This window comes from Sturnira hondurensis, unplaced genomic scaffold, assembly GCF_014824575.4.
Source record: "Sturnira hondurensis isolate 20B ecotype Veracruz unplaced genomic scaffold, ASM1482457v3 Scaffold0022319, whole genome shotgun sequence".
NCBI classification, from domain to species: Eukaryota; Metazoa; Chordata; class Mammalia; order Chiroptera; family Phyllostomidae; genus Sturnira; species Sturnira hondurensis.
Window position 1 is genome coordinate 1,535,058 of NW_028094950.1, and position 13,913 is coordinate 1,548,970.

A 13,913-nucleotide genomic window follows, 5' to 3' on the forward strand; every position below is an offset into this window, starting at 1 on the left:
TTGTTGCTGTGATTTCCCGACAGCTAAATTCCAAAGTTCCTCTGGATAAGCAGATGAGGAGTTTTGGTTCTGCCTGGTACATTTTATCCACATTGCCAGCATGTCAGTCATGTGAACTAAAGAGAATTGGATAGGAAGGGGCCGCATAACAAGATGTTAACATTCTGGAGCCACGGGCATACATAAGGCTGAGGACTGTTTCAGCCGCTCTCCTCCAAGCCTGCGCTTGGTTTGTCTGCAGAGCACGGGGTGAGGAGGGGAAGTGGTGTCTGGAACGGCAGGAAGTGTCTGCAGTGCCCCGGTCCCCTTGGAGACAGAGTGCCTGTGTACGCTCTAGTTAGGGATTTGTGTAGCATTGCTAATATCAGCCCCTGTTTCTTCTGCTTAAAAATAGTTTCCAGTTTTATTACAATAGCGACTTCCATAGTCAAAGTAATACGTTACCATCCCCATGTTTGTTCATTTTTTCTTTTATACTGAATTTATTGGGGTGATGAAAAGGAGGTCATTTTATAAGAAATCGGTTTTTATAGGGTCCAAACCTGCTTAGACAAACAACACAAACAGGTACTTTCAATGGAATTGATCTTTTTTCCTTCGTATAAATCACAGACGCGACGATCCCATTATCCTAAGGCCTGTTTTTCAATAGCTAAACTCTATTTTTTAGGTGAAGGTTTGGTCTTTTGATATCTTATAGTGTTATATTTTAAAAGATAAAATAGGTTTTTAAGATTGATTGGAAGGGGGATGAAAAGTAAAATACAGCCTGAAAACAAACATTTAGACTTTTAATTTATTCTTGTTTTCTTGGGGTTTTTTTTCCCCTTTAAAGCTGAATGGACTTGTCACTACAGAACCGTGTTTTTCTGTCTCTGGAAGGCCCACAAAGGCTACCGAGAGCTTTTAAAGAACAAGAGACCTCCATTCCTTCAGGGACTTGTCAACACTTAGTATTGCTTGTTTTCTGTTCCCTTTGTTTTCAAAGAGAAACGAACTTGAGACTTTAAACAAGGAATGCAGTCTTCATTAACTGTCAGTGTGGGAAATAAAAGCAGCTGTTTGTTCCACTGGGCTTCTAACCAGTGGTTTCTGGCCGGGCTCATTAACCACAGGGCTCTGGAGAAGCTTGTGTATTCCCACAAACTGTGGCAGAACTGAGGAAATGGAGAGAAATCTAGAAGATTCGATCCCTGTTTGTGATTCTGTTCCTTGCCCTACAAGATATAAATGAAGTTAGGCAGGAGATGTATAGGAGGGCATCTTTGGCCAGTCACAGTCAGCAGAGGGCGAGAGGGCAGAAGTAAGGTTGCCCGGATCCTGTGATTGTTCCATTTCAAAGTCCATTTTATGTATGTAATGTGTTTCCCATTTAGAGTGCACCTTCATGTCTATGTTGCTTTCTTTATACTACATCAAACGTTCGTCTCTTCCCTTGTGTTACCCAAGTCTTGAATGTAAACCCCTAAAGATCTTTGTTTTATACCTCAACCCCAACTGCCCATTCATCGGGTGAAACAGTGTCTTAAATGCTGTCTGTTGACTCCTTTACTTTCTTACTTGACCTCCCTAGAGCATGCGATGCCCTAATAAAGCTTCTCCATCTCCAAACATCTCTCTTGGCTTGTGACTCACCAGTCTCTCTCTTCTTTTTGGCCACTTGTTTTAATCTTCATATGTTCTCTTTAAACCTCACCTTTGACATTTAATAACCTCTCATTCTTCCCCCTATTTTTTTTTATTATAATCTACTTCCATACTACTGGGAGGCCTCCGTAGTATTCTACCCTGAGCCTGCCTTCCCCGCTGTGTCCCAGGGTCTTACCCTCACAACCCAGAAACACCTGCTCCTACATGACACAGACCTCTCCCGTGCACTGTGTCAAACCAGCGTCATCACCCTGTCTTATTAAACTGCTGCTTTTCCCTCTAAAGACGTAGTCTGATTATTCCCCCAGAAAACATGGGCTCATTCTAGTCTTCTCCTTGTGTTCCGTTTTCCCATCCGATTGGGCCCTGAGTCCTCTTGATTGTACACCGATCAATCGTTGTCTCCAATCAGTTTCTTTTTTTGCCGTCTCTGGTTTGTGATCTCTTCTCTTCGAATTTCCTGGCTGATCTCTCTCTTTCCTCTCCTGTCGTTTATCTAAAATGAAAATGTTCGATATGATTTTGACTCTTGAGAGTGTTTGTGTCCTCAGGGATTACAGGACAAAGGAGAGCTCTCTCAGGGGCATAGGATCTGTTTCTGTTCAGTCAGGTGCCAAGCAGCCTGAGACACCTGCTCCAGCCTGGTCTCCACCGAACTCCAGGCTCCCTTTCCGATGCCCCTCAAATGGCCTAACGCTTTGTGATGCTGCTGAGTGACGCATCTTAGTTTGTTATTTCCTCCATATGGAAGAGCCTTCTCTTTCCAGGACCAATTTAGAATACTCCACTGGTAAAGTCGTGTGCTAATACAGCTCTGTACACATTGTCCACCGCTCGTGTACAATTAGTCATTCGATTCATGTGCGTTAAAGCATTCTGTAGAGACCCTTTCCCCACCTATCAATTCTTTCCCAGGATACCACTTTTGGAATTATGTAGTTGCACATCCTAGCTTTTTTACTAGCTCTGTGATCACTCACCCAGTAGATGGAAAAACAGCTGTGGTCACCGGCATCTACACCTTGTTCCTCTTTGCATTCCCAGAATTTAGCAGCGCTCTGGTGTAACAATAGGCACTCCAATACATAGCAAACACAGGGAGGCATCGCAGAAGGAACTCTACCAAGGAGACAAGATGAATCCCGTCCAACCTTATTCCTAGCTTCTCGGTGGTCAGATCCTTAAAACTGAGGGCCCGAGGGATGTGACTTGGGCAGCAGTAAAGGCTCCTCATGCCCCTGCAACCAGGCACATTTCCTCAGAGCTCAGGAAACCGGCTTCTCCCGTTTTTTCTCAAAACTTTGTTGGCGTGCTGGCAGAGCCACCAGAGAGGAGGATGGTTTGTTTCTGTCAGCCATAGAAATCCAGAATTTGTAGTAGGAAACACCCAAGCTGCAAGGCTATATCTCATTTGAGGTTGAAGAAAATGGCACTAAGCACTGGTGTCTAATAGTGTTACCTTATATAAATTACACTGTATTATGTTACAGTGCCGACCCTTTCCTTTTATTGTTGTATTTTCTGTTTTAACTTTGGCTTCACTACTGATTACTTTGGTATTGTTGCAAGGAAAGCAGTGACAAAACAAAGAAGAGATGCTGCTTCATGTAAAAGGGAAAACCAGAACGATTGAAATAAAGATAGTTAAATCGGCAAGCCTTAATGCTGTGCCAGACTCTGTTCTAAAACCTTCACAAAATATTTACCTTGTATAAAACTTTATGAATACATTAACTCAATATTTAGAATGACTCTAATGGCTAAGCTCCATTGTTATCTCCAGATTACAAATAAATGTCAGAGTCACAGAAAGCTGAACAACATTCCCAAGATCAAAGGGCCAGTTACAGAGCTGGGGATCCTACAGAGGTGGGGGTCCTACACAGGCGATTTGCTCCACTGGCTTTGTCCTTGGTCACTAGGCCACGCTGCTTCCTTATTGGAGAAAAGAGACTCTGGGGCTTGAACTAAATATTGCAGTTAGAACCCCTGAGTATTCATACCCAGATATTTAATCACACAGGACATATCAAAGGTGAATATATAAATAACTTGGAACTATTTAAAGACATTTCCCATTTGTACAAATCACTTAGAGGAAACTATAATTATTCTAGAGATAACCACTTATTAATATAGACAACTTAATCATGGCTGTTGACCCGTCTTGTTTTTGGAAAGGACAGCAGGTTTAATTCATGAAAATTCACTGTGTGATGACCCCGAAGCACGTCCTGACTACAGGTGATCTAACCTGTATAAAAATACACCAATGGCAGCAGTGACTCATGGAATCTCAGGGCTTTGGTGTGAGGAGGAACTCGGCACTAAAAGTTCTTCAACAATGCACTGTGATTTTTCAGCCCAGTTTCATCTGCAATAAGAGATTTGTAAAAGGGCCATATTCATTCTTGGTGTATTTTATGCAACTTATTATTACACATTACTTCCTTTGTCTTAATAGGCAATTTCTTTTGTTTCTTACATTTACTTCCTTCCCCCAGATAAATGTATCCTGAGATGTTTCAGTATTTGTGTAGCCTAAATACCACACTGAACTCCAATGTCCTTGATTCTGCTTTGTATACTTTGCGATCCTTAACTGCAGGCAGATAATTATTTTTATGGATTAGCTCTACAAATGTGATCTCACTTCAGCATGTTAAAATCCTTTTTCCTTATGTGCCTCTCCATCTATCTCTGAGGCTTTCTTCTTGCCCTGAAATATCACATAGCGCTGAAAATGATTCTTCCTTTGTTTTTCATGGTCTTGGTCACATACAAAAGGGTCTTCGCACGGAGTGTCCCTGGGGGTCTGTCTACAGCAGCCTTTCCATTCTGTGCTGCATGACCCAGGGTCCAACACTCATACTGATGCCTGTGTTTTATGATGTAGGTCATTAAATTTACCCTTTCTTAAAAAAAATTCTGTGACTTCATCACCAATTACCTACTGGACACCCCCACTCTCAGAAAACTCACTCTTCAGGGGGAAAGAGACAAAGGAAGACACTTTTAATTCAGAGAAATATCAAAGCACAGAAGAGGATGCACCCGACACAGTCCGAAGTGTTAGAAAGACTGCAGGAGGTGGGTGTATTAAGGATGAGTAACAGGAACTGGCTGAAGAGACGGGAAGACAAATGGTGCAAAGCCATTAACGGCAACCAAGTGGATGCTGAGTCTGACAGAGGTGTGAGCAGGTAATGCAGTAAAATGCAGCTTGTGAGGTAGGCAGAGCCGGATCATAAAAAGCTTACCCCTTGCCTGCTGTTGGATAAACGTTTTGGAAATATAACTCATTGTGTGACATGGAAATTAGATTTTAAAGTAGCAAGACAGGAGTCAAGAAGACCAGCCGTAAGTTTATTGCAGCTGTTTTCATGAGAGAGATAGACTGAATTAGATTACTTTTTAACTTGGAGATAAGTAAGTGGACTGATGAATTATTTCAAAGATAAGACTGATCTAGGTTTGCTCTTGGATACCAGGCACATAGGAAAGGAAACACTGAGGATCACGTAAAGGTACATGACTTGAGTAGCTAGATAGAGTCACTATGTGAACCGAGGAGTTTGGGTTGGAGATAGAAATTAGGATTCCATTTTAAATATGCTAAATATAGGTTTTCTATGCAACACTTATGTGGATTTTCCCAACAGATATTTAGCTGTTTGGGTTGAGAGCTCAGAATGAATATATAGGGTCAAGGTTTCATTTTGAATCTGGGGAAGGGGATGATATACAGAGCATATATTAGGCAGAATACTGTGTGATCACCTAACCACTATGCTATACACCTGAAGCCAATACAAATAGCATCAAAGGTACAAATAATTGAAAACAAATTTGTGAAGAGCATATACAGGATCATTGGTTGAATCTGCATAGGTCTCCTCTGGGACTGAAAGGAAAAGAGCAAGGATGCAAAGGATTTAAACACATTTGTTGTTAATGAATGCATGGGAAGCTGGCCTAGGTCATGTCTGACCACCCAAGTCTCTTCATGACATAGGAGCGAATTGCATGTACTAAATGTAAAGTGCACCAGAGAGACAGTTGCATTTTGGAATGGTACTGAAGGCAATAAAAACTGCAATTGGTTAAAGGCGAGTAAAAATATTGCTAAGTGGTACAGAGGGCTGTCATGATTATGGAGAGTAGAAATTTACTGTGGTGCTTTGGGTGACAGAGATGTGGCCTAATTTGTGACCATGGCCCAGAAAAAGAGATGGATATTACCAATTATAAGCATAATTATAACACAAACCCAAACAGTCTGCTGATAACGTTGAAGGATGTCCTGTCATTTAAACCCTATGACATCCCATAAAGTAATACTACTATGATTTCCATTTTAGAGATGAAAAAAATTATCTTTAGAGAGAACAAGCAATCTGCTTGGGGAAAACTAAAAAGTCGATGGTGACACCATATTATATGGGGACAAATAATCTATTACTTAAGTTGGCAAGTTTGTTGTCCTATAAAGTGCCTTCCATCCTGTGAGTGGCACTGGCCATCAATCTCCAGTGACAGCCTGTATCTGATCAGGACCCAGCCACACCCACACGGAGCACTGGCAGAGGTTCCTGCCTCGGGGGGAGTTGCGGGTGATGACTTATGAAGTACCTCCTAAATCTGAAATTCTGACTATCCCTCTTTTAAATGTCAATGACAGTATTTTATTTTTAATCTCATTTTACGTTGTAAAATTCCAGCGGTGTCTGAAATTTTAAGTAACTTAATTGCCTCCTTCCCTTACGGCCAAGATGAAATATGAGTTTGTTTAGTGTGGTTGTGTGAGTGTGCACGGAGCCAGGGATTTGACTTTTGCTCTTTATTGCATTTCTTAAGCTAGCTACACTCGGCAATTCATTTCCATCAATAATTGAAAAGCCATCCGTCTCCACTGGCCTCCAACTCCTTGCTATGCACACTAATGATATGCATGATTGGCTGTTGCCATAAAAATGCACCATAAATTTTTTAAAGATAATTCAGCTACAGAGAATGAATCAATATGAACTACAGTAATAACATCTGAGAGACAATCTCTCCAGTGCCGCTTCAAAGTAGTTAGTGCTCCTCTTGATGAGGACCTATCATTGCCTCCAGTTGGAGTTTTAGGCCGCGGTTTAGCTCAGCCCTCTTTTGAAACTTGACTCAGGCACTGTGTTCTCATTTCTCATCCACCTGGTTTTGTGGACAAGCTCACCCTTGCTGATGCTGCTTTTGCTCTATGCTTCCTGCTTTCTGCTGTTTCGGGGCATTCTGTAAGTGGGAAGGACCTGCTGTATCTCACCCATGTCTTTAAATCAGGCATGAAATAGTGTGTTCATTCATGCATGCATGCATTCATTCATTCATTCATTCCACAGACTGTCATTTGTCCTTAAGTTGATAGTAGCCTCATATGTGAGGCTGCCATCCATGAGAAGGCAGAACTGACCGAGGAATCTGAAATAAACACAACCTGGAGGCCAATCAGCACTCAGACGGAGGCACAATGTCTAAACTGAATGAGGGTGTGCTGGCCCTAACTGTAGGATGATTTTGCTTATTTTGTTGTAGAAAGCTGGGGCAATGCTATTCACCAGTAATTCATCAGCTTGGGAAGCCACCCAGGGGACAGGGTTGGGAGGCAGAAACAGCTTTGTCTTCTAGCTTTGAATGTCCCAAGCCAGTGGACAACAGGGTCTCTAACAGAGACTGAGCTTCATACCTATACACCTTCAGTGAGGGAGAGGCCGAGACCCACCTCTAACCCCTTCTACCCGTAGGCGTTTTTGTGGAACATTCCTGGATGCGCTTTAGCAAACTGCGATCTAAACCAAAGCTCGGTCTCCGCAAAGATGTGGGTGCCTTGACGTCCAGAGCCTCCAGGGAACAGATGGGACAGCAGTTCTCATTGGGCAGCAAAGGTTTCCAGGTTCCTCCCTATGTTGCCTGAAAGGACAGCTTCCAGAAATGCACGGCTGAGGCACATGTGTGTGTACGTGCACACACACACACACACACGCACACACTCTAAAACTTACCGTTTCGCCCTGACCAGCGTGGCTCAGTTTATTGAGCATCGTTCCCCAAAGCAAAAGGGCACCAGTTCAATTTCTGGTCAGGGCACGTGCCTTGTCCCAGGTCGGGGCACGTGTGAGAGGCAACCACTTGATAATTCTCATCAGTGTTTCTGCCCCTCTCTTTCTCTCCCCTCTCTCTAAAAATAAATAAATAAAATCTTTAAAAAATCACTGTTTCACGACATCGTGTGCATGGTTCACTACCTAGAGCTATGCTACATATATTTGCACAGAACTGAGTCCAAAAATTGTTTGCTGGCGTAGGATCAATAACATCTCTTACACCTCAAAGTGATTTTTTTAAATCTCAGGAGCTGAAATTTAGTTCATCAGGGTTTTGTTACCTAGCAATATTGTCATGGATTAAACAAAGACCCCGCTTGTTCTTTTTCAAAATTTTTCTTCTGTTCCTGATCTCTATTTGTATTCCTCTTATTGATCAATAGTGCTCCACTCCAAATATACATACTAAATAGTGTCATTTGGCATGTCTGGCTTTGCATGCATGTTATTGCATTTTAATCTCATTCCATTTCTTTCTTTTCAAAAAGTATATGTTTGAATCTATTTATTTTGCCGCATACTCTATGTTATCCGTTTCTTTCACAACATGCTGCTTTTCATTCCCCGATGTATTCCTCACATTTTTGCTGACAATAGCACACACACATACACACACACATCCCCAGCTGCAATAATTGGCTCTGTACAGATCCCAGTACAGAAGTTCTCTGAGATACGTGCTCAGGAGTGGGAGTGATTAACTGTGAGGCTTACTTAATTACATGAAGGTCTTTGCGAATGTTTCTGAAACAGCAAAGGGCGCTGACCTGATCTGAGCACCAGAATTCTTGTCTGGCTACAGCTCCACCAATTCCTGGCATCAGAACACTTTCCAATTTTTGCTAATCTTCTGAATGTTTCCTGGTATTTAATGCTGTTTAATTTGCGATTCTCTCAGTTTGACATAAATTTGAATGATTCTTTAGAGAAATTTCCGCTGTGTAATCTTGCATCCCTGTGATCTGTTGTCGTTGCTATTGTTAGATTTCAAAGCTACCTTCCCAGTGTTGGAAACAAGAGACGTAGCAGAGGCAGACCCGAGCAGGGGCAGAAAACCAGGGACTCTGGGTTCAGACAGATCTTCAGTTCTCGAGGCACTGTTTACAGGTGCATGGCTTTAGGGGAAGGTTCAAGCTTCTACTTCTATGTTCTGAATGCAGTGGAGAAGGAAGGCCTGGGTTCAGTAAAGGAATCCATTTAGTATTAGTACTGTATGGCCCACAGTAATCATTTGAAATGTTAACTGATCCCATTTTTGTTCAGGAAGACGTTGTGTTCTCTGCCCTCTCCCCACCTCACCTGCGGGGAAATTTTTGCCGGAGGGTCAAGATAAGAGGCACTAGACTACCATCCTTATATTTCCTGTTACTGTGCCTTTCTTTTTCTTATGTGATAAAGTGATATTGTACAGAAATATTACGTGTATAATAAAATACACAGATCTTAAATGTTCCTGTATATTGTTTTTGATAGCTTATGCATATGTGTGGCTACCATTCAGAAGGCTTCAAACATTCCCATTATATCAGACAGTTCCTGTGCTCCCTTCCGGTAACCCTTCTTCATGTCCACACCCCTGAGTAAACATTTGCTTTGATGGCCACACAGTGGTCCTTCCAGTCCCTGGCCCTCATTTACATCAGACACTGTGTGTGTTCTGCTGGCTCTGGCTTCTTTGGCTGGCAGAGGGTTGTTCTAACCCATTGTGTTGTTGCCGTGATCGACAGTGCCTTCCTTTTCATCACTGAGTAGTTGTCAATCTATCAGATGAATATACCAGAGTATTAGAACTGCGCTGACCCCATAAGACTAATTGGGAATTGTTCCTTTTCATATGTATCCTGAAACAACATGTATAGGGTTGGTGTTATTCTTCCTTAAATATTTAATAGAATTCAGGGGGAAGCCATCCAGCATCCAGGCCTGGAGATGTCTATATAAAAACTTTTCTCAATACAATTAAATTACTTTAATAACTATAGGGTTATTCGGCTTTTCGATTTCTATTTGTACTACTTGTTTTTGAAGAAACATATTAATTTCAAGTAAAGTGTCAAAATCACTCAGAGGCACTTAATACATTCAAAATGCTGTTCATTCTCCATGTTTGTAGAGCTCCCAAACAAAGTAAATCTCTGACCCCTGAAAAAGTTTCTCTCCTTCCTCTTTTTCCATTGCTTGTTTCCTAGCATGTTGTTTAGTCTCCACACATTTGTTTCCCCAGTTTTCTTCCTGTAGTTGATTTCTAGTTCATGTCACTGTGGTCAGAAGAGGTGCTTGATGTGATTCCCGTCTCCTTGAGAATAGGGGGGTTTGTTTCATGGCCCAATACGTGGTCTCTCCTGGAGAATTTTCCATGAGCCCTTGGAAAAAATATGTGTACTCTTCAGTTTTGGGGTGAAATGTTCTCTAAGTGTCTATCAAGTTAATCTGTTCTGCTGTGATATATAAGGTCATTATTGTTTGCACTGAATCTGTTAATCTTGTGGAGCATTGAAATCTTCATAATATTGAGTCTTCTGCTTCATGAGATGCCTTTCAAATTTTTTAGGCCATCATTTATTTCTTGAATGCTTTATAACTTTCAGCATGCAAATCTTTGACCAATGTGATTACATGTGTTATGATCAATATTATTCTTTTGGATGCTATTGTAAATGGAATTGATTTATTAAATTCCTTTTGGGATTGTTTACTGTCGGTGTATAGAAACATGACTTGAGAATATGTGTTCTTATTTCAGTAGCCCTTGCCATGAAAAGTTGATTACCTCAAATACATAGGCTCGTTTTCTGATTTGCTGATGCCCATCTGTGAAATGCTCATCAAGTCCTCTGAACTTGATGAGACACAACCTTCCAATTCTACCTTTCCAAGGTCTTATTAAGGCTTGGTTTAAGTCTTCTTTAAGGTGGGTTTCGGGTAGGTCTTAGTCTAAGGTGTGATCTTTGCCCATAGGGAATGACCTTCCTTTTACATCAGCTGGCTACTAGGGCTGTTAAGAAATCATGAACTAGGTGTCTCTAGCCTGTCCCCACCCTTACTCCATCCCCCCCAGCATCACTTGCCCCATAGTGCCCAGCCTCGGGGGTCGCTGCTTCACTCTCCACCCCACTGCAGTTCTGCAGTGGGTCTCGGTTGGTCTCTTTCTAAACATACACAGCCTATCTGAACCATAGATCCAACGGGCACCCCCAGATGGATTGATTCTGGGCCCCTTTTCTCCACAGCTTCTACTTCCCCGATATCCCATTCCTCTGAGTCAAGCCATGTCAACAGCTTCGATGTTCTATTTCTTCTTAATTTTAGTAGGACAGCCTTGATCTACTACAGCTGCATCATTTTTTTGCCACAATCAAGTCATTTTTTTTTCCAGGAAGGGGATCTCAACTCATGGGTTTTCCTTCTCTTGTGTTCAAAGTCTTATTATGCTACCTGTTTTCTAGTGCCTGGAAACCAGCTAACTACTGCATTTTATCCGGTTTTACAGTTGCTGGGGCAGGAGTTAGAGTCGGAGAAAAGTCACTCTGCGTGGTCAGAAGTGGACACTCCATCACAATCATTCAAATGCGTCTGTCAATTCCATCTGTACCATCTCTTGAGTGTTTTCTCTCTTAAACATGAGGTTCATTCCCTGGCGTCATCATGTGGCTTGAATGTTTTGATTGCACGTCAGCCACAGGCTGTAAAAGAATAGTAGAGAATGAGGTAAGTGATGTCTAATTCTCAAAAGGAGCCTACTACTTCTGTTAAGGTGACAATGGGGATGGGGGTCTGAATGAGTTTTTCTGATGACCTGGCTCCGAGCATTACTGTATGTTTAATTGATCTAGCTCACCACTAATTTTGGCCTTGGGGTGGGAGGGCTATATCATGATTTTTCCTTCAGAAAATCTTGAGCTATAAATGCCAGGGATTTTCAGGGAGATGTCCTTATGCTTCACAGACAAGCCTCCATCTCCGCGAATGCCAAGAGCCCTCTCTCTGTATTACGGACTAGTTCTAAGCTTTTGGGTTACTGAAGAATTCTCTTTGTTATCTTATCCCCACCTGCCCCCTGCTTTCTGTGCCTCCAGCGATCTCTCTTCTTTTTGCTGCTATATTCCAGCTTGCAGAAGACAGCTGCAGGGTCCTTGTGGGAAAATAATTTCTCACAGATTTTCTATCCTGCATGCAGCCAGCAGCACAATACCCATTATGGAGGGGAATGGGTTTTTGTGGGGGGTATGGGTTCAACCTGTGTCTAGGGCTCTTCAAAATTTTAATCCATTTTTCCAGCCCCCACATACACATCACAGATTTGTAGAAAGTTGACTTTTTCTGAAATAACCTGGCCTCTGATGAGTTTCTTCTCTTGGTGCATCTCTGCTAAGGATTATATCAATCCTAAGGTTTTTCATTGGTTTTTTTCTCTCCTAGAAAGTGCTCTTGACTATTTGAAATTTACTTTGTTTAGTTTGTTTTGACTGTCTGGTGGGTTTCTTAAGAGCTAGCTCACTCTGACTGTTAGGGAGAAACAATGTTCTCTTAAAAATGGCTCCTCTGTGCATTTGGTTTTGTACATATGAATATTTATTTCCCCGAAGTCGAGTTTCCCCAAAGATGCTCAGGCATAGATCCCTCGTGCTCTGAGTCTTCCAATAATCGCCGTTAGAGTTCACACACGCAGCCCTCAGAACACAAAGTTTGGAGCATGAAATATAGTTAGAATTTAAGGTTTTGGGAAGTTTAGACTCATGTGAATATATCTTAGAAGCCTAGAAATCATGTGTAACTATATTCTTTCTGGGCTATGAGCCCTTGAAGTTCTCCCTTCTGACTCCTTAATCTACTGACTGCTTAATCTACTATATATAACTGCTCCTCTAAGAACAATTTCTAGGATAGCCCATCACCTCTCTTGAAGGGAGCAGGAAGGATGAGGGAATAAGGAAGACCCCAAAGTCAGAGAACCTTGGAAGGGCCAATAAAGGTGTAGAGACAGACGCAGAGGTGAGAAGAGGCAGACAGGGTGGCTGGAACCTTGGGAAAAGCGATAGGCCAGCAGGCTCCGGGGAGAACTCAGGCAGGCTTCCTGGCAGAGTTGGAGGCTGGTGGCCAGAAGGCAGTAACTCAGCCCCCATATGTCCTCAGTATCATCTGTGGGAAAAGCCAACTAGCAAAGAAAAGGAGGAGACTGGCCCTGTTCCTGTAAGTTATTTCTGGATGCATTATTCATATTTGATAAATCATTTAGAGGCAGCTACTTTATTAGCTTATAAAGCACATTATATGGTTTTAAATTGTTAATACAGGCTGTTGTGATGCGTATTGTATCTCCAAAAAGCCATGCATCACTTTAATTCATAGCCTCATTATAAAGCTTGTTACAAAGTGCTGCATTATTGCATGAAGGATAGTGGAGTCACATTTCTGCAAGGAATCTGAATGTTTTATTTACATCATTGGTGTCTTGGTATGACCTATAAGAAATGTATTGGAAGATGGAACCAGATTAGATTTTGAGCTATTCAGGACGGAGGCCTGATGACTATCCTTCCAGATTTATCACAGTCCAGACCTAACTCTTAAAGTCTAGTCTGCACACGTACGTATCCAAAAAAAAAAAATCTCGTTTGGCATCCTTGGATGAGTCGGCTCATTCCATTCCCTTGAATCCTCCAACATTGGTACACACCTGAGCCTAAGATTCGGTTTTAGTTTATCCACTTGAGAGACCCTGATCCCCTCCCAGGTGCCAGGCGCCATGCTAGACACAGGAGATAGAGGGGTTAGCAACACACTCTGACTTACGAAGTTACCAGCGTTCCCAACGAGAAGGAGAGAGAGCCATAGATTTGGGCTGGAGTATTTTTATATCATTTGTATATGTCAAAGGTATCATAGAAGTAACTTAAACAATTATTTACAAGTCTGAGTGATTGACCATCATTTATTTTTTTATTTAACCTTTATTATATTTTTCCATTATCGTTTAGACTCCTTCTACCCCCTCCCCCCAGCAATCACCACACTGTTGTCCATGTCTATGAGTCCTTTTTTCTTTCATCTTTTCCTCAATCCCTCATTTAAACTGAAGTTCCAACCCCGTCCTCTAAGAAGCACGCCTTGACAAGGAAG